We start from the raw sequence: 26,946 nt of genomic DNA, 5'->3' as shown, positions 1-26,946 counted from the left end.
GATTTATTCCTTACACAAACCTCACTCACCCGCTAAAGTGAGGTATCGGTCACCGAGTCAACTATCCAGGAATCTCAAGTTTGCCATGAACCACATGTACCTAGGGGCCGACCGACTGCACTTTGGTCTTATTATCTCGCCCCCGTGTCCTAGCACACCTGCTCCAGCATAGTGCGTTGCGGGCAATCTACTCGGCCCGAATAATCTTCCAGCTTCGCGGTTGAAAGGTACTTTATTTGGCCAGCTAAATGTAAGGCATGCGTTCAACATGACTCGAGGCCCAACAACGGTCGGTCCTTAATCGACACAGACAGAAAGCACTACAGTCCAAAACTCTATAAGTCTCTGTCCGATCTCAACTTCATTTAACACTTAGTTATACCATGACTACATAGCAGATCTAGGTAACCACCTATAGCTCGCAGGTGATAGGAAATCACCTGACTTCTACCGGTCTAAGCTAGCTAAGCATTGACTCGACTGTGGATACCAGGGTAACAAGGATATAGTAACAAAGGTAGACAAGGTATAATATAGCAACGGTCGCAAACAACTCCTGAACATAATACATCAATTAAAGTAAAGCATTTAATTAACAATTGCGAACCGGGGAGAAAATGCTCCGGGGCTTGCCTCTCTCGAAGGAGCTCGGGCGGTGATCGGGGCACTCTAGAAGTTCCTCAACGTCCTCCTCGTCGGCTTCGGTCACTTCCTGTAGCTGCACCTCGAGCTGCTCCTCAGGCTCCTTGGGTATGATGACTGGGTTCTCGGTTTGCGATCCTATATGATGCATGTGCGTAAGTGCTTATGCAAAAAGTGCATCGGATGAAATGAATACAATGGATATGCTTGAATGCAAGGTAGTCAACATCATCCAAGAACATATACTACAAGCACATGTTATCTACTGCATTCTCTTCTACTACTAATATGCTAAGTTAACACATCTCATTAAATGCTTCAAAGATACACCAAAGCTTCACTAATTCCTTAAGCATACACAAAGTAACATTTGATTAACCCTAGTTAATAATAGGTTTGAATAACAACATCTATTTTTATAGCTCAAAAAAATCTGAGAAAATTACCATAGCACAGTACTACCCTAAGTAGTCTACCATCAGATTTTTATGGTATTTGAATGAGTGGATTAGCCTACACAAAAATAACAAGCTATGGCATGATTATGAACATGAAAATACTTTGTACTGTGAAAAGTGTCAAACACCAGATGAAATATTTTTCCTATGTTCTACACAACAAATAATCACTGTACAAAAATTATCACATGCATGTTTTATACAAATTTTGCTCTCTAGAAAAAATAACAAAAATCAGCCATTAAAGGCACTTGAACTACACCTCATAATTTTTCTATAGTACATGCATGACACATATTTCTCCTAGGAAGTACATTACACAAGAAGAGTAACAAACTTGGAATCATATTTTTTTGATACATATAGGATTTACTAACCATTTTACAAGATATCAGCAATATCAAGAATTAATTAAAGCTCTACAAGAAAAGTATCTCAAAAATGACATGCAATATTTTTATCATATAGATCTGGTGACAAGGAACCTAGCAAAATTTGTTTCAACAAATTTGGAGCCAAAATGAGTACACAAACATTATCCCAAGCATTTAACAGAAATCTGAAAAAGCATTTCTTAAATCCCTTTTAAAATCAGCCGACACAATTACTGGGTGCACCCGGTGCTGTGCACCTAGAACCTTCACCAGCCACTACGGCTAGGCCCTATGGCCCCATGGGTCAGCGACCCAAGAGCAGGGGAGGAGCTCCGCCGACCGGTGCTCACCGGCGGTGAGCCCTTCCGGTGGCGCGGGCGGTGCCAGCGTGCACACCACGCCGAGCCACACCGGCTGGGAGGGTGGCATTGGCCCGGCGGTGTGACGGACCACACGGCCATGGCAGCGCGCTCGCTGGAGAGGAAGGAGGCGGCTAAGCTCGGCCCTTACCTCGACGACGGCGGCCGCGAGCGAGCACAGGCGAGGCAGGGACCCTAGGCAGAGCTGCTGGCAGCGAGAATCGAAGGAAGAGGGCGTGGAAGGGGGTATGTCGCTGACGGGGCAGCGGCGGCATTCGGTGGTGAGAGCGGGCGCGCGCTGCTGCTGGCACTGCGTCTGAGAGAGCGAGAGGGCGAAGTGGGGAGCGCAGCGGCTTCAACAGATGAAGGTGAGTGCGTGGAAGCAAAGGCAGGCCGTGGCTGCCGCACGGCATGCGTCGCCGACACATGGCCACCACGCGGCGGTCACGCTCTGGCACTGGTCGGGACACGGCGCTCGGGAACGGCGTGGCACAGCACGGAGGCAGGCCGGGCGCGCGAGGTGGGCTGGGCCACGGCGAAGGCGTTGCTGGGCCAGACGTGGGGCGGGCGAGCAATGGGCGCGGTGGCAGGCCGAGCCGGCTTCGGCCATGGGCCGAGAAGCGAGGCGGCGGCCTATTAAGCGAAAATGAAATAATTTTCTTTTTATTTCTCAAATAAACAGAACTCAAATCCCGTTTTGAGCCATTTAAAAGCATTTTCACAAATTGGTGTAAAAATGAAATTTGTTCCATTTTTCAATATCTACAACTTTGCTTTTATGACCAAAGTTAAATTCCAAATAGATTTTGATTACCAAATTAAACTCAATATTAATTCAAAATCCTAATTTTGAAGAATTATTTTTAAAGCAAAATTTGGCAATATTTTAAATACAAACTTTGCTCCAAAAATTGTGCTTCTAGATGATTTACAATCATAGCCAAACATGTTTTACTAACCTAGCGAGCATAATTTGGGCAAAAACAACTCTAAACAAGTGTATGCAACATTCATGTTTCACGAGCATGTTTCATACGTTTCGAAGCAGGATTTTAGTTATTATTTGCATGATTAGGCATGTATGATTAGGATGCTTGATGATGCATAATATGCATGATTTGCAGTGCCTAAATGCTGGCATAACACCGGGGTGTTACACCCATCACCTCGATTATCTGTTGTACACTCTAGCTCACCGAAACACGGTTGTCGGCGCTACAAGTCGCCGATGCCGGGGAGAGCCTGCTCTGCTTCACCCCCGTTTGTGCAACCATCGCCCATCATCGTGTGTTGGCCCATAGGTGAGCATTAGTCCCCTATCTAGGTCTACAAGGGTCTCGGATGGCCGGTGTATTGCCTAGTCCCACCGCCCACCACGCCGACGAGCATGGGGCATCTCGGGGACCTCTCCGGTGCGAAGGTGAAAAGATATGAGGGCTCCGTTGCAAAGTCGTTGTCTATAGAAATAGTACATGTAGTGTTCGTGCTATTGTCTAATGACACGAGGGTGTTTTTGCAAGAGTGCCAGCATGCGCGGGCTCCCCGCCGTGGGCTGCCTCCGCACGTGGGCAGCGTTGGGCCAAAATCGATTTATGTTTTTCGTGGAAAATAGAAATAGCTTTTCATTTTAATTCTGAGCTGAACTTTGATAATTAGTATAAAATAATGTAGATATCCAAAAATTATGAAATAAATTTTGTTAGGTTTCTAAAATTGTGCTCTATCTGTTAGTGTATTTAGTTCATATATGTGCTAGTTGATACCAGGAGCTATTAAATCATTTGAGAGTGCTTAATATTATTAAGTTAATTATTGTAGGAATTTTTGTGGTAGATTAGTGATAGCAAAACCCCTAAAATTTTTATAGTAGCTTCATTGTATTATTATGTGCTCATTGTAATTTTTGTAGCCCTAAAATAGACTATTTAATATGGTAGCTAAATACCCATTAAGGCTAAATGAATAATGGCATGATATTGGTTTATAAAAAATTAAGCACTTGTAGGGTGAGCTTGGAATCTATTTGGTAGAGATAATGATTAGCTTAGTATCTTAGTCATTAGAGCTAGCTTAGTAGCTTAGCATATGTATTCTTATTTTAAGAGTTGATGTTGCCAAAATACTAAGTGTTGCATCTTTGTTGCATGCATGTAGAGAATGAGTTGGTGGAGTTCATGACCGCCGAAGAGTAGGAGTACGAGGAGATGATCGAGGAGTACGAGGAGAAGGTCCTTATGTAGGAGGAGGTCCTAGAGCCATCACCGATTGACTTAGCTGATACCCTGCCTGCCCAAGGTAAGCCCCGGTGTATAACCCCTATTTTAAATAATCACTGGATATATATGTGTGATGTGCATTTATGTTACATAATTTATATTGAAACTAAAAAGGATCAAGATGCCCAAGAAAAGGGTGAATTGGGCTAATTCTATTGATCTACCGCACAAAAGTTAGCAACCTATGTTTTAATCCTACTCTAGCATGGCAATTCTATGAATGTAAATGACAAGAATTGAATTGCTCAAAGTAAATGCTCAAAGTAAAGAGAGAAGGAAGAGAAGCAAGTCTAGCGAACCTTGTAATAAAATTCCTTCTTTTCTTTCTTTCTTGGTTTTGGATCGGTTTGTTAAAGGGCGGCGATGTTTTGCCGAGGTATCGGAGAGTCACCACTCCCCACTAGTCCTCGTTGGAGCACCCGCGCAAGGGTGTAGCTTCCCCTTGATCCGCACAAGGATCAAGTGCTCTCTATGGGTTAATTGTTTGACACTCAGTCGTGGTGAATCACACACAACTGCTCACAACTTGAGTTGGGTCATCCATAAGCTCCGCCGGATGATCACCAAGCTCCCAATCACCACCAAGCTATCTAGATAATGGTGATTACCAAGAGTAACAAGCACAAACTCTCACTTGACCACAACAAGCCTAATGAGAAGGGTGGATGCACACTTTGCTACTCTTACTTTCACGAATGAGGGCTCTCTTTAGGATTCTCAAATCTCAATCACCTCACTAGGGCCTTGCTCTTCTTATAACCTTGGTTGAAAAATAAACCGTTATGTGCCTCTGCAGGGTGATCGGACACTTCGATCATATTGAGCGGACGCTTCGGTCAGTTCTCCTCGATCTCTAGTGTTTCAGTTGTGACCAGACGTGTCTGGTCACGATTTCCCTCTCTAGAACCTTACTGAAGTCGACCGAACGCTGGGACTCAGCGTCCGGTCAATTCACCTCTCAGTGCCCGGTCGCACCAGATGATTTCACCTTAATCAAATGAACTAACCGGACTCTGCACCAGCGTCCGGTCACTCCGAAACCAGTGTCTGGTCAGCATTTGACCCTCCATTCACTTCCAACTCATATGTGAATGAAGTTTGCTCCAATGGATCTAAGGGCTTTTAGGAGCTACCTAGTGCTAAGTGTGTATCACACCTAACTCACTAGACTCACCTAGATCAAGCTACCCATCCATACCCCCCTTAATAGTATGGCCAAAGGAAAAACAAAGTCATAAACTACTCTAAGTGTCTCCTCAACACCAAACAACACTTAGAACTAGTCCATCCTTAACCTTGTTGTCCATCCTTTAAAAACCAAAACGATTTCCATCGTAGGGGCATGACCACAATGATAGCCCAATCGATCTCCATAACTGTGACCTAACTTAATTTACCTCTACAAAACACACATTAGTCACAATAATCATGTATTGTCATTCATCACCGAAACCCAACTAGGGGCCTAGATGCTTTCAGAAACTACATGCATAGATAAATATACATATAAGTCCTACTAGCATAGGTCGAGTAGCTGCTATGCTTGGACTATCGGTAGCGTGAGTAACCTACCGTTACTCATAAAAGGTGGTTATTATTATTACTCTCATAATAAAATGGTGAAAGGAAATGGAGACTAGACAGGGACATGGTACGGGTATTGGTGGGTGTAATAGGTTGTCCCGCGACCAACGGGACATAGCTTAGTTACGCTGTTTTCCCTATCTGTGTCGGTTAAGCACCGTCCATTGCTGTGGATTCTAGTCAGGTCACAGACTTATTATCCTGAGCACATACTTGCTTATGGGAGCGGGAAGGCTCGTTGCTCTCTTGTCGTGGGTTCTGGCTCTTTCCGGACCGACTAATTGGAGGCGGGGATGGTGGAGGTCTAAGCACCACACTGAGTCTAGGACTTAGGAGTGTGGGCTTGGAGTCCAAGTTTGGACGGGGACCTGGACCCCTTGATAGGAGAGTGATGGGTTGGTCTTGCTTGTGCCTGGGGTACAAGTGGGGCTTGTGTTTCGGGGTACCCAATTGGGATACATTGGTTCGTGAATCGTCGTGTGATACGGTATGGCTTGGCTATGATCTAGCACCGTAGTAAGAACTATAGGATGAAAGAGAGTGAATGGATCTGATTGCTCAACTCTTGCTTGAAAGTAGAACATGTGCTTACATAGAATGGTTAGCTAATGAACTAATCATGACTGCTAATAAAACACATAAATAAGGATTCACTACTAGTAATGCTTTTCGCAAACAAAAAAGAAACCCAGCAAACCATAAAGCTTATCATATCCTTTGGAGTCAGTTAATTATTCCCACTAGTCAGGTAAGTCTTACGAGTACATTGTGTACTCAGGGTTTATTTTAATTCCACTGTTTAAATTCCGTACTCTGAACTTGGTATTGTAATAATGTATTTCTGAGAACTCTTGTTATATAAAATGGACTAAGTATTGTAAATTCGTTCTCATTATTGGATCCTGTATGAAAAACATGGATTATTCGAGTTCTGCCTTGGGGTGTGCTCAACGGGACTATATGATGTAGCTTACTTTCAGGGTGCTTAGCGTCTAGTGGAAGACGAGCGTCTCCAGAAACGTGCTATTTCGAGCGGTTCTACCACATTCCCACCTGCCCTAGTGGGCTGCAAGGTGAAACGAGTCGATGCTGAAGCTGTTAGCGTTGCTGTATTCCTCACATTCACCGAATTTCCTTTTTGAACTCCTAAAAAAATCATATGATGCATCACTTAAATCATTTTCCCCGCCTAGTAAATCATCATTTGAAAAATCCAAGTCCATCTATGCCTCAGGAACATCATTTCTGGTCTTGCGATTAGTTTCTGCGTTCCCAGCACTTGCATTTGATATATTAGTGTTCCCATTATTTCCTGCTTCCTTCATTTCTGTATCCTTCGCTGCAGCATTGCCACGATCGTCATTCCCCTCAATTTGTGTGATCCATTTACTCCTCAACCCTATATTTGGTAAATATGGCTAAACCTCAAAAGTCAGCTGAAAATATCTATTACCAATAATGACATCTAGCTTTGTCGGGATGGCATCAGGTTCCAGCACTGCTACCACAAACCGGCCGATGCGTGACACCAAAAAAGTTCCTAGTGCCCACAGAATGACATACTCCCTTAGAATTGTTGGTAAGTACGTTACCCGCATCCACACCACCGGCAAAGCATGCCCAAAATACTCCTCATCCTCCTTAAATTCTTCAAATTTGAGAGTCACTCCTTCCTTCGTCTCTGCATTGAACCTTGTCATCTTCGTGAGATCAGCTTTTGTGGGGAACAGAACCTTGAATTCGAAGCCATTATGCCATTTTACTTCCCATGCAAAAGTGTCAGAGACCAACACACGCAAACATGCAACGACCTCCTCCTCTGTCAGAGTCTTACCTATAGTAGTAACCAAAGCCATTCTAGAATCTTTTTCGTTGGCTAGATGGGAGCATGTGGAATATGGAAACTTGCAAGTGCATCAGCGGCCTGACCAACCAGTTGTGCTACTGGTTTGGGTTCCTTAAGGACCGAACACCGACTCATTGCGTGGTCAATACTCTTATAGATTTCACAGAAGACAACCGCCGTGCATTCAAACATCAAGTGTCCCTTGATTCCACACCGCCTGCATATTTTGGCGGTGGCTGTCCTTTGTGCATCGACAGCACCAGCATTGGCCTTCACAATCTCCAAGTTCTCTGTCCGCACGTTCGCTGCCCCCGAAGCTGATGAGGAGCCCTTCAGAACCTGAGAAGCTAACTGTGACTGCCCCCCTTGTCGCCTTTGTCCATGCTGCAATTAGTTGACCCTATGTGCTGCTGTCCCTTGTCGTTCAGTTCCTGCTTGTCTGACCGCAACCCTTGTCACACCGTCTGGGGCTGAGGAACCATACCTGAGACCACCGACTGTGGTTGGGATGGCTGCTGCTGTTGGTTCACTGGCATGTTCGGCAATTGCGGAGGTGACGGCGCTTGATGCTGTAGTGGCTGTGTGGTGGCACCCTCTGAAACCACTGCGCTTGCCTTTGATAATTTCAACCTTGTCGATAGCCTCCGTTCCACCCACGACCACCATTGCTGCCGTAGCGACCACCTCGCCCCCGCTCGTAATCTCAGCCCGGGCCGTAGTTAGGTGGATGAGCCCCGAGTTGTGATTAAAGCGAGGTTCGTTGAAGTGCATGCCATCGTGGTTGTAGCCGTACCCGCCGCCATAGGCCTGTCGCCCGCCACGCGCACCATCACCACCACCTGCAAGACCTCCACCACAGCCAGCCCCAAAACCCCTTCCTCTAGTGCCGCCACCATCACTGCTGAAGCCACCGTTCCCCACACCACCTGCGCCCGCTGCTGCCATGCCTACACACAACACCAGAGCGTACGAAGGAAAGGCCGAGAAGGGAGTGGTTGCTAGGGTTTTTGCGTTAATGGCGTCTAGATCGTAATTACCGAGTAAAAAACGCGCCGCCAATTTGCCACAACGGTGTCTAATGTGACCCAGCCCAAATGGCACACAAGGCCCACGTTGGTCCTCTACACGAGGCCCACCCAACCTTGCCTGCATGTTGGACTGAGACGTAGTTTGGCCACTGTGCGCAGAAACGGGATCACGCAAATCTCGCAGCGTCTGAATTTGAACCGCACTAGCACTACTACCGGTGGCCACTGGTGGATCACGCAAAACATGCAGCTTTTGAAATTGAACCACACTAGCACTACTGCCGGTGGCCACTGATATCTTCATCGTCTCTGGCGACGATGAATCAAACTGCTCTAAAACCTCTGTTAGAGTGCCGTCCTTGATTCGCCGTCGGCCACGCACGGCCCTTGCTGCGCAATCTCCAAGGGTAAACATCGGCGAGACCCTTGGTCGCGGTACACTAGTAGAGAACAGACCTTTGATCCTCGGCCAAAATGGGCTCTAGTCCCGGAATTTTTTGCCCCCGGGACTAGAAATACCTTTAGTCCCGGTTGGTGGCTCCAACCGGGACTAAAGGTTCCTGCCCAACGGCTACTGCGCCAGACAGAGGTGGCAGGGACCTTTAGTCCCGGTTGGAGCCACCAACCGGGACTAAAGGTATACTTTTACTCCCGGTTGGTGGCTCCAACCGGGAGTAAAGGTCTACTCCCGGGCCGTGGCTGCGCCCGGGGTTGGAAAGTTACCTTTAGTCCCGATTGGATCTATCAACCGGGACTAAATGTTCTCCCTTTATAAATCGGCCGTCTCCTCCTTCCTCCCCGAGCCCGAGCTCAGCACATTTTGAAGCTCACTGCAGTAGTGTTCTTGCTTCCTCCCTCCCTCCATTGTTCCTCCATCCATTCTTCGATTCCTCCGTCGATTCTTCAGTTGTAAAGGTTACCAATCTCATACTCTCATTTTTTACCATTTTCTTATACCATTTTATTCACTATATATATTTATGGTTCTTTATTGTGGTTTTTTTTCATTTGTAAGCAATTTGAGCTCAAAATCACTTTAAGCTTGCATATTTACATGAAAGAAGGTTAAAGTATATATAAATATAAAGTTAGAAAATAGTTAGAAAATTATAGCAAATCCTTACTAGTTGAACTTGCGGACCGTGTTCAGGTCGGCGAGGATGTTCTCTGCCGAGCGGTAACGGACGTCAAGGAGGAGCTTTGATTCTACGAGGGAGAGCGATAACGGTCGTGGAAGACCGTGTTCCCTTCCTCGTAGAATCGGAGCTCTTCCTTGACCAAGTACGGTGCCGTCCGGTGGAGAAATCCTCGCCGAGCTGATCACGTAAGCAAGGTCAACTAGTACGGATGGTTATTTATTCACATGTCCCGATATCGTCGTAGTAGTCTGTCAATCACCGTACCTAAACGTAGTATATATAAATAAAAACTTAGAAAATAGTTAGAAAATTATAGAAAATCCGTACTAGTTGAACTTGCGGACCGTGTTCAGCTCGGCAAGCATGTTCTCTGTCGAGCGGTAACGGACATCAAGGAGGAGCTTTGATTCTACGAGGGAGAGCGACAACGGTCGTGGGAGACCGTGTTCCCTTCCTCATAGAATCGGAGCTCTTCCTTGACCAAGTACGGTGCTGTCCGGTGGAGAAATGCTCGCCGAGATGATCACGTAAGCAAGGTCAACTAGTACGGATGGTTATTTATTCACACGTCCCGATATCGTCGTAGTAGTCTGTTATGTGTGTACATTCCCATTCTTCTGTTAATTTGCGGAAATATCATATGAATTACTTACCTGCCGCAGTAAAAGACGAGAACACAATGACCATTAAAAATATCATTGTTTAGAGATCTAGATAATTTTATAGTTTGTTAATTTTATTTGTTTATAAAAGAAGAAATTTATAGTGTATTAAAAAATGAGTATAGAGAGTAGATGGCAACTGCTTCCGGGTCCTCGGCCTCTCATGGGTTTCCAAAGCGACTTAGGCCGGGCCTTCCTCTCATTCCATGCGGCAAGTGTCGTGATGAGATGAAGATTGTGATGGAGTACCGAGTGAAGAAGGAGGGTCCCAACAAGGATCGTATCTTCTACAAGTGTCCGGATCGCAATGTGAGTTATTTTATCGTATTTAATGATTATGGTTAGTTTATACCTATTTTCATGATGGTTGTGATTAAAGTTCTAGTTTTTTGTTTTAATTTCAGTGGGATGGCAGTGGACGATGTTCAGGCTTCTACTGGGAGGAAGAGTATGTTGAACTCGTGCAAAAATATCTTGCACAACAGGCAGATACGGCGGCTAATGAGGCAGTGATCCAGTCGAAGAAGCCCAAAGATGTTGCACAATCGGGGGATCTGTCTGTTTTAGTTGAGATTGGTCGCGAAATCCTTGTGCTCCTGAAATGTATTTTAGCTTTAGTTCTTTTAGTGGTAGTTGGGATTGTCTACATTGTAGCGATGCTTTCATAAATTTGTATCTTTTGTGGTGGCACGCATGTTGTATAAATAATTAATTATGATCTAGGTTTTAATATGATATTTATGTCATGTAATGCAGATGAGCCGTCATTGGATGTATAATGCTGATCGCCGCTCACAAGAGTTCATTGACGGCGTGCATTCTTTATTACGTGCGGCCGAGACAAACAAACGCGACGGTTTCATGTGCTGCCCATGTGCCATATGTAAGAATACGGTGGAATATCCTTGCTCAAGGACTCTTCATTCACACTTGTTCAAGTCGGGTTTCATGCCAAACTATATTTGTTGGACAAAGCACGGAGAAACCGGTGTTGTAATGGAAGAAGATGAAGAAGAACAATGGGACGACAATGATATTATTCCTGATGGTGCGTGCTTCAATGATACTGCAATGGGAGAAGCTGAAGAAGAGGTAGCCGCAGAAGATGAGCCGGCTGATGATCTTTGTCAGGTCATTCGTGATGCACAAAGAGAATGTGAAAGTGAAAAGGAGAAGATCAAGTTCGAGCGGATGCTAGAAGATCACAAGAAATTGTTGTACCCAACTTGTGATGCAGGGCAGAAAAAGTTGGGAACCACACTAGAATTGCTGCAATGGAAGGCAAAGAATGGTGTATCTGACAAGGGATTTGGAGAGTTACTAAAAATCCAAAAGAAGATGCTTCCGAAGTACAATGAATTGCCCGCCACTACCTACGAAGCAAAACAAGTTGTCTGTCCTATGGGGCTAGAAATAGAGAAGATACATGCATGTCCTAATGACTGCATCCTATACCGTGGCAAAGAGTACGAGAAATTGGATGCATGCCCGGTATGCCATGCGTCGCGGTATAAGATCAGGCGAGATGACCCTGGTGATGTTGAGGGCGAACGTCCACGTAAGAAAATCCCTGCCAAGGTTATGTGGTATGCTCCTATAATACCACGCTTGAAACGTCTGTTCAGAAACAAAGAACATGCAAAATTGTTACGATGGCACAAAGAAGACCGTAAGGTAGACAATATGTTGAGACACCCTGCTGATGGGTCCCAGTGGAGAGCAATCGATAGAGAATTCCCGGAGTTTGCAAATGACGCAAGAAACTTAAGGTTTGCTTTAAGTACAGATGGTATCAATCCTTTTGGAGAGCAGAACAGTAGTCATAGCACTTGGCCTGTTACTCTAAGTATCTACAACATTCCTCCTTGGTTATGCATGAAGCGGAAGTTCATTATGATGCCTGTGCTCATCCAAGGCCCGAAGCAACCTGGCAATGACATCGATGTGTACCTGAGACCACTTATTGATGAACTTCTCATTTTGTGGAATAAAGAAGGTGTACGTGTGTGGGATGAGTACAAACAGGAACACTTTGATCTGCGAGCATTGTTGTTCGTAACAATCAATGATTGGCCTGCTCTAAGTAATCTTTCAGGACAGTCAAACAAGGGATATAATGCATGCACACACTGCTTCGGTGATATTAGAGGTGTATTCTTGAAAAAATGTCGAAAGGTCGTGTACCTTGGCCATCGTCGATTTCTTCCTGCAAATCACCCCGTAAGAAAGAAAGGTAAGCATTTTAAAGGGAAAGCAGACCACCTGACCAAGCCTCGCAACCGAACCGGTGAGGATGTACTCGATATGGTCAATGATGTGAAAGTCGTCTTTGGAAAAGGACATGGAAGCCAACCTATTCCGAAAGACGCTAACGGTCACGCACCCATGTGGAAGAAAAAGTCCATATTTTGGGACCTACCCTATTGGCAAGTCCTGGAGGTCCGTAGCTCGATCGACGTGATGCACCTGACGAAGAATCTTTGTGTGAACCTGCTAGGCTTTATGGGTGTGTATGGAAAGCCTAAGGACACATTTGAAGCACGACAGGACCTGCGTTGTTTGAGAGAAAGAGACAACCTGCATCCAGAGAAGACAGATGATGGACGCCATTACTTACGTCCTGCTAGCTACACTCTAAGCAAAGAGGAGAAGGAAATCATGTTTGAATGCTTAAACAACATCAAGGTACCATCTGGATTCTCCTCGAATATAAAGGGTATTATAAATGTGACAGAGAAGAAATTCTGTAACTTAAAGTCCCATGACTGTCACGTTCTCATGACGCAATTACTTCCAGTTGCATTAAGAGGAATTCTACCTCCAAATGTACGTCTAGCCACCGTAAAGCTATGTGCATTCCTCAATGCAATTTCTCAGAAGGCAATTGATCCAACTGATCTAGCTAAACTACAGAATGATGTGGTTCAATGTCTCGTCAGCTTTGAGTTAGTGTTCCCTCCTTCCTTCTTTGATATTATGACACACCTCCTAGTTCACCTAGTCAAGGAGATTTTCACTCTCGGTCCTGTGTTCCTACACAACATGTTCCCCTTAGAGAGATTCATGGGAGTCCTAAAGAAATATGTTCACAACCGTGCTCGCCCAGAAGGAAGCATCGCCAAGGGCTATGGAACAGAAGAGGTCATTGAGTTCTGTGTTGACTTTATTCCCGACCTTGACTCGATTGGTGTTCCTGAATCGAGACATGAGGGGAGACTAAGCGGAAAGGGGACACTAGGGAGGAAAACATATATTGGTACGGATGATGATTATTTCAATAAAGCGCACTACACAGTTCTACAGAACTCCTCTTTGGTAGATCCGTATATTGAGACACACAAGGATCTCTTACGATCCGAGTTTCCAGGCAAGACTGAAGCTTGGATTACGCATAAGCACATGGAAACTTTCGGCGGTTGGTTGCGAAAAAAATGTCAAGGTGATGAGAGCATCCATGAGCAACTGTATTTATTGGCTATGCAACCATCATGGCATATCGTCACATACAAAGGGTACGAGATAAATGGGAACATATTCTACACAGTAGCCCAAGATAAAAGGAGTACCAACCAAAACAGTGGTGTCCGCATAGATGCCACAGACCCGAATGGGAATAAGCAGACATATTATGGACGCATAGATGAAATATGGGAACTAGAATATGCACCTACTTTGAAGATCCCATTGTTCAAGTGCCAATGGGTCAAGGTGACCGGAGGCGGAGTAACAGTAGACAACGAGTATGGAATGACAACAGTAGACCTTAGTAATATTGGGTACAAAGACGAACCATTCGTCCTTGCCAAGGATGTGAATCAGGTGTTCTATGTCAATGATATGTCTACCAAACCAAAAAGAGGGAAAAACGATAATGACTCAACCAAAGAGCCAAAGCGCCACATAGTTCTTTCAGGGAAAAGAGTCATCGTGGGAATTGAGGACAAGTCGGACATGTCAGAAGAATATGAAAAGGATGACCGAATTCCGCCCTTCAAAGTGAACAAAGACCCTAGCATCTTGGTAAATGATGAGGACACTCCATGGTTACGAAGCGATCATAACCAAGGGACATACGTAAAGAAGAAGTTCACTGCTGTGCCCACTTGATGATATAGTGATTTAATATAGTGTGTGTTTGAGATATTATGTAATAATTGTGAATTCAGATGTTTATTATGTCATATTTCAAATTAAATCAATGTTTGATTTGGTGGGATTTCTCTCTCAAAAAGGTAAATTAGGATACTGAGTGATGAAAAATTAAAATATTAACGTTAAAATGATGTGAAAACAAATTTCCTGTCCAAAACCAATAATTTTAATAATTTTAATTAAACACTACATTTTTGCATTAACGAAATAATAAATATTAGTTACATTATGTTTTATAATTCTAACAAAAAATAAAAAAGTTAGGTTATCGATTTTTCCTATGTGCAATAAACAAAAATAAAATTCATATTTTTAACAAAATAATTTTATGCCTTTTATTTAATTTACTATGTATTTAATAAAAACTATTGCATTTCTATTGTATTTAACAAGACTATTGCTTAAAACAGGCGGGAAACGAAACTGCAGGCCACCTTTACTCCCGGGTGGGAAGCCCACCCGGGAGTAAAGGTGGGCTGCAGTTTCGTGGCCCGCCAAAAAAAGCCTTTACTCCCGGTGCGTGTTACCAACCGGGAGTAAAGGTATACCTTTACTCCCGGTTGGTAACACGCACCGGGAGTAAAGGAACCTTTACTCCCGGTTGGTAATACGCACCGGGAGTAAAGGGTTTTTACTCCCGGTTGGTGGCTGGCACCGGGAGTAATTCTCCTCTGCTATATAACCTCCAGCGCCTGGCAGATCGATCTGCTCGTCTTCTTCCTCGTCGAACACCGCCGCCCGGCCTCTTCTTCGACCTCGCGCCGCGTCCGTTCGCCTTCCGTGACACCGGCGCCGCCGTCTTCTTCCTCGTGCGGCCTCCACCGCGCGCGCCCGTGCCCCTCCTCCGCGCTTGCCCGTGGCCCTCCACCGCGCCCTCCTCCGCGCCCGAGGCCCTCCACCGCGCGTTGCCCCACCGCGCCGGCCCGAGGCCCTCCAGTACGTACACTGCCGAGCTTCGAGGTGATATATTCGTCGATCTCTTTGTACATTCGTCCGAGCCCTCCACTGCCGAGTTATAGATCACGTCGAAAACTACAACTTTGGTGTAAGCCATGTCAACGGTCGAGGTCGATTGAAAATTCCAAATTTTGAATCACAAAATCTATAGAAACTAAAAATGAATATTTGGAACTCTAAATGATTTTAAATAAAAATATATCTTAAGGCAAGTTTTGAATATTTGGAACTCTAAATGACAAGTATAATTAAGGATCACCAATGAAATTACTTTAGAAATTAATTAGATCGATGTAAATCCATGGCTTGTATAATAAACACGCTATATATTATTTGGAAACAACGCTACGAACCATCCGCTAATGATCCAGCCCATCAACCGCCATATATTCATCACTATATGATATGCCATTATTTCAAGATGCAGTTTCAATAGAAGAATTTTTTCTATCTTCATAGATCAATGTTTGTTAACGAAATTTTATCCAAATATATTCATGTAGGGTCTTTTTTTTGAAGGATTTGTTGTAGGATATATAATGGTCAAATAGGAACTCAATTTTGATACCCAGTTTATAAACTAAGCGTTTTTTAGTTTATCAAAAATATCACATGTTTCTTCATTTGTGAACTTTGAATATACAGATATAATATATTAATGTTGCTAAAGTAATATGAGCATTACATATTTTTTTCCGGGAAGACTATCTTCAAACTTTATATCATAGCATCAGAGATCGCCTGTAGAAGAAGAAAATAAATTCTTATCATTTCGGAAATAGTAATGGTTATATGAGCAATAAGACACGTATACTTACATTTCATAATGGCTTATACTTATATTATTAACATAGAATTTTCTCATATGATGAATGACTACATGGTTGATCACATGGTACATAGGATCACAACATCACGCACCGACACCGCCCCGGCCCGCCTCACGTCGTCGTCGTCGTCAGCACGCCGGCCCGCCTCACGTCATCGTCGTCAGCACACCGGCCACCGCGCCGACACGTATATATACGTCATTTGTATTCATATGCATTTCGTCCATGCGTTTCTATGTATACGGCGGAGCACCGCCGCCCTCGTTCACCCATGTGTACAGACATATATACGGCGGAGTGGAGCACCGCCACTCTTGTCACACCGCCCTTTCTCGTGCCCTAATTCGCCCTAGTACCGACGTAGTTCGTCCTAGTGTGGCGAATTGCGTCCGTGATCGAGGGGCAAGATTTAATAATGCATATTGTTTGTAGATTTTACGCATGTAATAAGCAAAGATTTGACGTACTATATATTGGTTTTGTTTTTTGAAGCTAGATGGCCGACCCGAGAAATATGGATGAGGAGGAGTTGATGATGAATTTGATCAACACTGGCACTCAAGTTGCCGGCGATGATGGTGCTAAAAATAACGTGCAAGAGGATGTAGATGACGGGAGTCAGTACTTAGCTCTTGAACAAAATGAGCAACAACATATTGGCCAAGTATATATTTTTTATTATTAGCTATATATATATATTATCATATGTCTTATGTGTGCTCATGACATTAAAAATAATGTTTATGTTTTGTAGCCCTCTGGATCGACATCAACAACTACAACGAAGAGTAAAAATGTTCGAGGTCCCAAAAAGCCATTGGAGGGTCGCTTCATCATCTCGGAGTTCAATGTGGATACAGGAGAACCGGGGGGGCCGAATAAAATGAAATTTGTGCACCACTGTGGTTACCTTGTACGGGACCGGCTCCCGATTAGTACCCGTGAATGGAAGAAGAAGACCAATGCTCCTCATATCAGTTTTGTCTCCGATCGTGACAAGGCGTTAATTTGGAATGATGTCTTGGTACATTTCACGCTCCAAACAGATGATTATGATGATATAATAGATGGTGATGAATTGAAGGAGCGAGTTAGGGATTGGGCAATGAAGAAGATGGCCACCCAGTTTCAGACTTGGAAGAAACACCTATACACGACGTATGTCAAGAAGAACATAGCACCAGATTTTACTGTCCCAGGCCCGATCTCAAAGCAGAGGCCCTATTGGGATGAGTTTGTACAGTACAAGACTTCAGAAGAGGGTGTGAGTCGGGTGATAAAGAACCAACGTAATGCCCAACAGAAGACATACCACCATACCTTGGGATCAGGTGGCTACCCGACTGCCATTAAGAAGTGGAACAAAATGGAAGCAGACCTTCTTGCCAAGGGTATCAGACCAGAATCACTCGAGTGGGGAGAACGTGCAAAGAATTGGTTTTTCGCTCATGGGGGAACACTAGACCAGGAGACAGGGAAGTGCGTTTATGGCGCAAGACTGCAAGAAGCAGCAGAAAGATTGTTTTATGCTCAGAGAGCTGCTGCTAGTGGTGAGTTCAGGCCCAACAGAGAGAAGGATGAGCTGACATACGCCATCGGGACTATTGAACATGGTGGCCGAACTAGAGGCAAAGGAAGTGTCTCGTGGGAGCATGGATTCCCTCAGGACAGACCTTCCTACAGAAGTCGCCAGAGAAAGAAGGAAGAAGAGGCACACCGGCTCCAGAGGTTGGAGGAAGCGGTGCGTGAAGCACAGGAGCGGGAAAAAAACCTTGAAGCGAGAATGCAGGAGGAAATCAAAAGGCAAGTGCAAATAGCAGTGAGTGCAAGCAAGCAGGCATCAGAGCCAGGAATCAACATTAGCCAATCTGTTCAGTTGAAAAGCAGCTGCGCTTCCACGGAGATACCAAATCAAGGGGACACAGGACTGCGCTTCCCTGTGGATGACGTCACTGAACCTTGTACAACGTGTGAGCTACACATTCCGAAGGAGAATTCCACAATCAAGGTGGCTATCGGTCTTGTTAATCCTATCGACCGAACCAAGACACCAAGGATTCATGGGAATATAATCCAAGAAGGATATGCCACCATCTCGGTAGATAAAGCTGAAAAAGGTTTTAGTGATTTGCCTCTTGACATTCCTGGAGGTGATGGCGAGAAGACTCTAGGAGAAGCGGAGAAGACATTCATTCTATGGCGCAAGCGCTACATCATCATTCCAGGGATGTCGGCTCCACCTCCTTCTGAACTACCTCACCATAGGTACGTGCGGATGAAAACACTACATCATTAATTTGTATTGGCTTAAATAATTAACAATCTGCTCATAATAATATGTCATTCCTTTTTTTGTAGCAGATCCTCCCCCAACCTAAATCCAATTGTTCAATCGCCAGATCATCATAGTGCTCTGTACGATGACATTGTGTTGGAAGACGAGGCTGCATCCACACCCTCTCCAAGGAGGTCTCCAACGCCACAGCCGCCACCTCCAAGGAGGTCTCCAACGCCGCTACCAACACCTCCAAGGAGGTCTCCAACGCCGCTGCCAACACCTCCAAGGAGGTCTCCAACGCCTCCCCCGCCCCCGCCTACCAAGAAGCCTAGCAAGAGGCCAGCCCCTCAAACGAAGAATCAGTCCCCGCCTGCAAAGAAAGCCACCGTGAAACCAAGGGCTATTCCCAAAATAATATCTGAAGAGAAGGAAGAAGGAACTGATGCATATAAAAAAGACATGTCTAGATTCTATGACAAACTTAAAATGAATCAAGAAGCAAGGAGAAACCCAGAGAAACCGTACTTCTTCGTAGCTCCGGATATTTTAAGAAAAAAGGTGACTTCTTACCAGCATCAACAGCGGGAATCTCGTAAGCCGTCCAAATCAACGTTATCAGACTATGACCGCACTCTCACCAAGTCAATTGAGGCGGCACAGAAAAAGAAGCGGGCAGGGAAAGGAGTTGCCCAACTCAGACAACAAGCGCACCAATCAATCCCCCCGCTAGTTGTTGGTAATGAATATGGTTCGAATTTAGGATTAATGCATCAGGCAAACATACCTCCGGATGTCGATTTGGATCACCTTGGTGAATTTCTTGATGAGACTGGTCTCGACCTTTACCAGATGTTTGGTGATGGAAAAATTGAGAGTGCGGCGGAGGTTGATATTTGGAAGAAAAAATTTGTACTAGGCCAGAGTCTATACAACCCTCAAGCCTTATCTGATCTGGGGACGCAAATGTACCTGCTAAACAAGTGGTACATGCAGGCGTCTACCAGTGGAGACTTCTGCGTTGGTGTCAGAATTAGAGACGAACATTGGTTCCGTGGCGATGATGTTATGTATGTTGACTTTGCAGAATTTCATCAACTATGCCACCTTACCTCTCTGGACAAAGTTATCATTAGCTGCTATTGCCTGTAAGTAATAATTCTTTCGATCTATTATTAAACTCATCATATGTGTGCATATGCATATAAATTATCCTAACAAGTACTATATATATGCAGATTTACAATGACAGAGCTCAGAAAGGAAGGCTGCAATGAAATTGGTTTTGTTGATCCCCATATAGTATTCAAAGACCCAATTACTCCTATGACTAATTGGAAGTCTGAGTCAGAGAGTAACATCATGAACTTCTTAGTGAACCAACGCCACAAGAAGGATATACTCTTTCCCTATAACTTCAAGTGAGTGTTAATCATGTCGATCATAGCCTTAATGGCTCATATGTTGATTCTAGTTAATTAATGAGTGTTATGCGTTATATCCTATAAACACATGCAGCAATCACTGGATATTGATGGACATCGATCTGGTGAAAAGTCACTTGATAATCTATGACTCGATGAGAAAACCACAACAAGACTACCAAGATATGATAGATATTATCCAGAGGTAATTTCGGGATCTCTAGCAACTATATATACACACAAACATGATGATTAACTATATCTGATGACGTGGCAAATTTTTTATTGGGCAGTGTTTGGAAAACCTTTATTGAGAAGCAACACATGGAAAAATGCAAAGCGCCACTGAATGTAATCCCATTGAAAGTAAGTCCCCTGAATCGCATCATCTTTATTAATTAAACATATAGCTTTCACCGGATCACCAGATTGGATGACAAATCTTTTTCTCGTAAAGTGGTGTCTGAGGCAGGAACAGGGGAACAACTACTGTGGTTACTATGTTTGCAAGTTTATCAAGGTGCTCTCCCAAAGAACTCCTACAGAGAGACTCAAAGTACGTTAAAAATACACTATATATTCATTTAATTATTATTATTGATTGTGTTACTATGTCTTTATATATATATATATGTACATATATTAATTTATTTTCCTTTAATTCAAACCTGTAGACTCGATGGTTGGAGGAAAAGGTCATACGGCAAGACCAAATCAAAGCAATTCAAGAGTCTATAGCCGGATTTTTTAATGAGCAGGTCATCGATTCCAAGGGCGAGTTCTACTTTGACCCAACACTGTCATTGAAGCCAAGCTAGAGGATGAGAAGAAACTTGTTATGTCACAACAACTATAATGCAATCTTTTGTAATATATGCACATGAAATAATATAATGTAAAATACACATATGCATGCATGCATGTAAATATATATATGATGCATGCATATATATATATATATATATATATATATATATATATATATATATATATATATATATATTTCTATGCTTGAATTGTGTGATTTAATACGTTCATTGTGCTTGAACTGAAACATACTATATGCGCATATAAATGTATAATTAGCAGCGTACAATACGACTTCGAAAACCTATTTTGAAAAGAAAACAAAAAAATGAAAAGAAAAGAAAAAAGAAAAAAACCTTTAGTCCCGGTTCGTATTACCAACCGGGACTAAAGGTGCCGGCCATCGTGGCATGTCAGGAGGCACCTTTAGTCCCGGTTGGTGTTACCCACCGGGACTAAAGGTCCTCCTTTAGTCCCGGTTCCTGACCCGGGACTAAAGGACCCCCCCTTTAGTCCCGGATGCTTGCTCCCGGGTGGGGAACCGGGACTAGAGGGGGTTCCCCACCGGGAGTAAAGCTCGGTTCTCTACCAGTGGTAGCTTCCCCGACCATGGCATCACCGCCGGCGGCTGAACATCTATCCACGCTTTCATAATTTTCTGTACCAAAACAACCTTTGTATCTTTCGAATCCGGAGTCACAGAATCATTTACCCGCCGACAAACCGACGAATCCTACAACACCGTCTCCGCTTCATATAGTTGCTTCTTGGAAAATCCATGAACAGGCGCATGGCGCACCATATCCAGCGTACAAGGAGACTGGGACACGATCTCCTCACCGGAGTCATCGTCATCCTCCAAAGCCCAAAATTTTGATCTAGTTCCTATGGGACAGAGGTCTACTGTAACACCCTCGATGCTACACTCTAAATCCCTCGATGTTACACTCTAAATCATTTACTAAAACTGATCATGAGCATCATGTTTATGTGTTAATGCACGTGATAGAATGTGTAGATAAATTTCTTGTAACTTAAAATGACTAATAAAAATGTTAAACGAAAGTTGATTCAATAGTTCATATATATCAAGTAGGGTTTAAAATTAATTTTTATTAAGCGAAAATACTATAGAACATGTGTGTGATACTTAAATAAAGTTTGAAGTACAAACTTTGTAGATGACAGTGAAATACTTGCTATTGAAAAATAATATTACTAGCTAGTATTTCTACTAGCCTAGAAATTGCAAATTGAAATCAAGTTCAGCTCAAAAACTTAGAAAATTTTTAAGTTTGTCAGTAGCTAGACATTGCTATGTTTAGCAAATTATTTGGAGAGATTGGGTTAAGGGGTGGTGTAGTGTTATAGCTCGATTTGGTAGTCTCATATGCCATCTTGAGCATGGTGAAGATGGTTTGGCTCCTGAAGCAACCGTTTAGTTGTTTTGGGTGCTTTAAAATTCGTGCACGACTCTGTCTCGGGCTAGTTGGCCGCGTGGGCACGGTCACCACGCTCGGGCACTCGGTGTCGCCGCGTTGGTCGCGTGTGCACGCGCTGCCGCACGCGGCCGGCCGTGGCTGCCTCTGGCTTGGTTGTGGCTCGGCTACAGCTGGCCTCGCCGCGCTGAGCTGCTGCCGCCCGCCCCGCGCCACGACGAAGCCACTACCGACGCTATCACCTTGTCATTGCATCCGCGCACTGCTGCCTCACCGCACTGTCGACCCGCCTCGCGCCATGATGCTGCTGCTGCCATCCCATCGTCGTCGTGTCCATGCCTGTCCACTGTACCCTCTACGCTATTGCCGGCCCAGTTCGAGGCCGCCACTACCGCGCACATGTGGCCAAGCTCGTCGTCGTCTTGTCATTTAAGACACTGCGACCACGCGGGCCATGCTAGTCAGGGACGCGCGCGCTTGTCCGTACCGTCTGCACGTGTGCGTCCACGTTCACGCCGACCGCATCCCGCCAAGGTGAGGATGAGCCGAGCCCACCAGCCGCGCCTCGTCTCTCTCTCTTTCTCCCTCTACCGTTGCCACGAGTCGCGCCATCCAATTTACCCAGCGAACAATCACCTCCATTCAATTCATCGTATCCATAGCTTCACCATCACATCCTCTCATTGCCCGACCCTACCTAGCCCTGAACCGTGCTTGGCCAACCTCCAATTTTGGAGTTTCCTCGCCGCCGTGCCGATAAGGCTGCTTCTAGCCGTGGATATGGGCAGCCCTCCTACCGTCCCTCCTGAGCCAATTCACTTGCAATACTAGCTTCACCTTGCCTCCTTCTCTACCCTGCACGCCTTAGCTGAACCACTACCGCTTCCCCATTGTCACTGCCATGACTGTGCCACCGCATGGCTCGGTCGCACATGGCCAGCCCTCCTCCGTCATCCTCCACCCCAACTGTCACCTCAGCTAGGTCCACGGTAGTCTACTGATGCTCCCTTGCTAATCAGTTAGGTTCTTAGGTGCTCTAGATCACCGGGGCAGCTGCGCCGTCGTCGCAGATGGTCGCGCGTCACTGTAGCTTGCTCTAGCGTGTCTAGCCACCCCTCGCTGCCGCTTAGTGTAGCCGCTCAGGTCAGAGAAGGTGATTGACCCATTAGGTGGGCCTGCGTAGGTCCTAGGTGGCCGGCGTAGGTGCTCATTGCCGCCGCTCACCGTGCTGTCGTGCATTGAGTTGCCGGGGGTGCGCGCAGGTGAATTAGGGAAAAGTTAGGGGATTAAGTGAGAAGGTTTGAAAGAGAGGGGAAAATAGTATTAGTACTTAGTTGTAATTTGGAAGAATGCGAGGTCTATTTTCAAAAACATCAGCGCGCGCGGGATTTCCCCGTCGCGGGCCGTCTCCGCATGGGCCGGTGTCACGTGGGCCGTGCATGTGGGCCACGCGGGAGAATTTGTTTTTCTTTTTCATAAGGAATTAGAAATGGTTTTCTAATTTAAATTTTGAGCTGATCTTTGGTAAATCATATAAGATCATGTAGGTGTCCAAAAATTGTGAAATAAATTTTGTTAGGTTTCTAAAATTATGCTCTATCTGTTAGTATATTTAGTTCATATATATACATGTTGATATCAGGAGCTATTAAATCATTTGAGAGTTCTTAATATTATTAGGTTTAATATTGTAGGAATTTTTGTTGTAAATTGGTGATAGTTTTAGTCCTGAAATTTTTATAGTAGCTTTATTGTATTATTATGTGGTGTAATTTTTGTAGCTTTGGAATAGACTAAGTGTTAGGGTAGTTAAATGCTCTTTGTTTCAATATACATTAAATCATTAGTAGAAATAAAGATATATTCTTCATTTGTAAAGCTAGGTGTTTGTTCGTTGAACCCAACACTTTGCTTGGCAAAAATAATAGTTAGCTTAGTACCTTAGTCATTAGGGCTCGCTTAGTAGCTTAGTATGCGTATTCTTATTTTAAGAGTTGTTGTTGCATAAATGCTAAGTGTTGTATCATCATCGCATGTATGTAGAGAACGAGTTGGTGGAGATCGTGACCACCGGCGATCACAAGTTTGAGGAGATTGTCGAGGAGTATAAGGAGGAGATTCTTGTATAGGGTTGGTCTTGTTTGTGCCTAGGGGTACAAACGGGGCAGTGTATTTTGGGGTACCCTAGCTAGGATACATTAGGTTCGCGAATCGCCGTTTCCGTAGACAGTACGACTTTGCTATGGTCTAGCACCATAGTAAGAACAGGAAGATGAAAGATGGTGACATGGTTCTGATTGATTAACCCTTGCTTGAAAGTAGAACATGTGCTTACCTAGAATGGTTTGCTAATGAAGTAATTCATGACTGCTAATAAAACTTGACTATAAGTATGAACTATTAGTAATGTTTTTTGTAAACAAAAAGAAAATAGCAAACCCATATTAGCCTATAATACTCCTTGGAGTCGGAAAACTATTTCCACTAGTCGGGTGAGTCTTGCGAGTATATTGTGTACTCAGAGTTTATTTTACCCCTGTTGTAGGTGTAGCTTGAGGAGTAACTCTTGTATGGAGGATTCTTCAGGTGGGCATAGATGGATCCTTACATCATTTACGTTAGATATTCTATTTCCATTCCACTGTTTAATTATTACACTCTGAACTCTAGGTATTGTACTAAATAATTTCTAAGAACTCTTGTTGTATGAAATGGACTAAGTATTGTAAGCTCGTACTCATTATTGGATTCTAGATGTAAAACATGGATCGTTTCGAGTTCTTCCCTTGGAGTGTGCTTGATGGACTATTCGATGTAACTCACTTTCGAGGATGCTTAGTGTCTAGTGGAAGACTGAGCTGCCTTCAAAAATGTGTTATTTCGAGTAGGTTCTGCCACATCTACCACAGGGATTGGGTACCGATTGACATCCATGGTCATCGACGAATTTCCATCCATCGTCCTCATCCTCCGTCCCATCCTCATCCTCTAGATCACTAGGAACACTTATTGTTGCCTCACATGTTTCGCCAATCTCCGGTGAAGATCCTGCTAGGGTGTAAGGCCGCCTGAAGGGGTGGTCTCCATCACCCTCTCTCACTCATGGTTAGTTAGCCCTCTGTTAGATGGCTAGTTATGTTAATGAATGTAATTATCCAATGCAAGTTGTACATCTCACTATTTTGGGTGTTCATAAGTCCATTATTCGATATGTTTAGATACCTACCTTTTGTTTATCTTGAATGATAATTATCTTGCATATTCTAACATGCTTCTTGGGTTTGATCCTCATGGACGATGCCAATTGTTGAGTAATAGGCTGCCCACACTTTTTGGGTTGAAGGGGAGGAATCAGTACTATGATCCAAGGATAATAGGGGAGGGCTGAATGAAGGTACATTGTGGTTCTAAGGTCGAGCCGAAGGTGCAACGGTGTGAGCTTCAAAGTTCACATGTAAAGGGAGGAACACATGATACGAGATACTTTGAGAGTTTTGGAGATCACGGGTAAAGGGAGGAACACATGATACAAGATACTTTGAGAGTTAATAAATGAGTGTTGTATGAGCTTGGAATCCCTCTCCATCGGTTATCAGTACATGACGGGGTATTATAATGTACAATGCATGCAAACTAGGGTATTATGGACTACCCTTGACCTACCAACTACATTCTATGGTTATCCATGGGTAACCAGCCTAGGCATGGCATCTCTCTTGGACCCCTAGCTGATATCCAAACATACTAGAGCCCAAGTTAACCCTCCACACATATTTGCTTGCTAGTGATTGCATTCTTTGTGAGATTGGAGTAATCCTAGTGCATTGCTTTGAGAGATTGCATTGAGTTGCACTAGAGATCATGGTCGTTGTGTGGTTTGCATGTTACTCTTGATGATTACTGCCACTTTCTGTCAAAACACTCAATTGAACATTATGAGTTGCTCCTGAGATGAATTGTGAGGAGCTATTGGGTTCATCTCCGTCGAAGGAGGCAAAGAACCACTCTAGTGGAAAAGACGCTTGGAGAGTGCCTTGTGCTCGAGCTAGCTCAAGATCAAGTGCTCACATCGGAGCCAACCTAGCAGGGTTATTGACTTGATAAGCTACGTGATTCTCGGGCTTGCCTCAACGTGGACGTGGGGGAGTGGCAAGTCACTAAACCACGTGATATATTTTTTGTGTCATCCCTTGTGTGGTATCTGTCGATACGGGACCCATGAGATACCCCATAAGGAAGGGAGAAGATCTAGTCTAACTAGGACTTCTTTCCCTATAATCTTAGTAGTAGTATTATTCTGTAATCCTACTAGGAACCTCATTGTAAACCAACTAGGACTCTAGCCTTCGGACTATATAAAGGAGGGCAGAGTTCCTAGAGAGACAAGGCAACACAACACAACACAACACAACGCAACACAACACTTTACAATCAATCTAACGCAAAGGCTAACGCCGACTGGCTGTAGGGCTATTACTCGATCATGGTCGAGGGTCTAAACTAGGATAAATCGACTGTCTCTTGCGTTTACCGTCGAGTTCTGCATACACTGAAGCCTGAACAAACTACCCCGGGTATCCCCGTGGTAGGCTATCGGTGGTGAAACATCGACAGCTAGCGCGCCAGGTAGGGGCTTTTGGCGAAACTGCATCCGAGAGCTCGACGGACCTCGACAATATGATCTTCTCGATGGG

This window comes from Miscanthus floridulus, chromosome 2, assembly GCF_019320115.1.
Source record: "Miscanthus floridulus cultivar M001 chromosome 2, ASM1932011v1, whole genome shotgun sequence".
Lineage (NCBI taxonomy): Eukaryota > Viridiplantae > Streptophyta > Magnoliopsida > Poales > Poaceae > Miscanthus > Miscanthus floridulus.
Note: the sequence above shows the minus strand (reverse complement) of the source record.